The following is a 2,281-nucleotide window of genomic DNA, read 5'->3' as shown; positions in this document are numbered from 1 at the left end:
CCCGTGAATCGCAGCACGCCAGGCCTCCCTGTCCATCACCAACTCCCAGAGTTCACTCAAACTCTTGTCCATCGAGTCGGTGATGCCATCCAGCCATCTTATCCTATGTCGTCCCCTTCTCCTCCTGCCCCCAATCTCTCCCAGCATCAGAGTCTTTTCCAATGAGTCAACTCTTTGCATGAGGTGGCCAAAGTATTGGAGTTTCAGCTTTAGCATCAGTCCTTCCAAAGAACACCCATGACTGATCTCCTTTAGAATGGACTGGTTGGATCTCCTTGCAGTCCAAGAGACTCGCAAGAGTCTTCTCCAACACCACAGTTCAAAAGCATCAATTCTTCGCCACTCAGCTTTCTTCACAGTCCAATTCTCACATCCATACATGACCACAGGATAAACCATAGCCTTGACTAGACAGACCTTAGTTGGCAAAGTAATGTCTCTGCTTTTGAATATGCTATCTAGGCTGGTCATAACTTTCCTTCCAAGGAGTAAGCGGCTTTTAATTTCATGGCTGCAGTCACCATCTGCAGTGATTTTGGAGCCCCCCAAAATAAAGTCTGACACTGTTTTCACTGTTTCCCCATCTATTTCCCATGAAGTGATGGGACCAGATGCCATGATCTTCGTTTTCTGAATGTTGAGCTTTAAGCCAACTTTTTCACTCTCCACTTTCACTTTCATCAAGAGGCTTTTTAGCTCCTCTTCACTTTCTGCCATAAGGGTAGTGTCATCTGCATATCTGAGGTTATTGATATTTCTCCCGGCAATCTTGATTCCAGCTTGTGCTTCTTCCAGCCCAGCATTTCTCATGATGTACTCTGCATAGAAGTTAAATAAGCAGGGTGACAATATGCAGCCTTGACGTACTCCTTTTCCTGTTTGGAACCAGTCTGATGGGCTTCCCTTGTGGCTCAGCTGGTAAAGGATCCACCTGCAATGCGGGAGACCTTGGTTCGATCCCTGGGTTGGGAAGATCCCCTGGAGAAGGGAAAGGCTACCCACTCCAGTATTCTGGCCTGGAGAATTCCATGGACTATACAGTCCATGAGGTCCCAAAGAGTCAGACACGACTGAGCAACTTTCACATTATCTTATTTTATTCACATACCAGTCTGTTCCATGTGGTCCTGGAGCACTCAAACAATGAAGCAGATATAGTCACATGTTAAAGATTGGTCTTCAAACATCACAGGTGATGATGCCACTCTTGCCCAGGATCTTGCCAACATAAAACCACATCCACAGCTCAGTGGCCACCAAACCGTTCAGCAGAGCTTCCTTAACTGTGAGCTGTTTGCAGTTACCAGTTCGAGCAATATGGACAGTTTGTTCCAAGCTCTGATGAGCTGTAGGGACCTCAGCAGGAGTTGGAGGAAGCTGCTCAACTGTTTCAAAATATGGCCAGTTGGGGCTTTAAGTCACAGCAGCATCGACCAATGGCAGGGCTTCTAGGCAAGGTTATGGACAAACTGGGCCATGGTTCTAGAATGGAGAGTCCATTGCCCTGAATGCCTGGCTGAATTTTACCTGCCCGGAAGGCTATTTTTAATTTCTTGAGGAACCTACATACTGTTTTCCAAAGCAGCTGCACCAATTTACATTCCCACCAACAGTGTACAAGATTCCTTTTCTCTGCCTTTTCATCAATACTTGTTGTTTTTTGCCTTTTTTTTTTTTTTTTTAAATAGCCATCCTGACAGATGTGACATTTTGTCCTGAGAAACATAATCGCTCCCAGTGGGTTAGTTTTCTCAGGCTCCCAAAGTGTTGGAAAGAGCAACTATATGGTCAGGAAGTGTCTAGAGAAATCGATAACTTCCCATATGTAGACAAACACCAGTGAGATGAAAAGACCAGGGAAAAGATGGCTGATTTAAAGTATCAATAAGGGACTTCCCCAGTGGTCCAGTGGCTAAGACTCTGTGCTCCCAATGCAAGGGGCCTGGGTTCCACCCCTGGTCAGGGAACTAGATTCCACACGCCACAACCGAAAGATCCTACGAGCCACACCTAAGACCCAGCACAGTATGAGAAATATATAAATATTAAAAAAAAAAAGAGAGAGAGAGCCTTTCCTGTGCTCTCTCCTGCTTCCTCATCTTAAAAAAAAAAATAAAAATAAAAATCAATGAAACACAGGGAGTTCCCTGCTGGCCTAGGATTTGCTTTCACTGCAGAGGCCCGAGTTCCATCCCTGGTCAGGGAACTAATGAGCTCCTGCAAGCCATGCAGTGCAGCCAAAATAAAAATAAATAAAAAGTTAAAAAAAAAAAAAGACAGT

The 2,281-nt window shown here is 45.0% G+C and overlaps 1 pseudogene; it reads right to left on the bottom strand.

Annotated features, from left to right (window-relative positions):
• LOC102174597 lies at nt 1,117–1,478 on the bottom strand (annotated as a pseudogene).

The sequence above is a fragment of the Capra hircus genome, chromosome 19, assembly GCF_001704415.2.
Source record: "Capra hircus breed San Clemente chromosome 19, ASM170441v1, whole genome shotgun sequence".
In the NCBI taxonomy this organism is placed as follows: domain Eukaryota; kingdom Metazoa; phylum Chordata; class Mammalia; order Artiodactyla; family Bovidae; genus Capra; species Capra hircus.
Note: the sequence above shows the minus strand (reverse complement) of the source record. Positions and strands in the feature narration are given on the sequence as shown.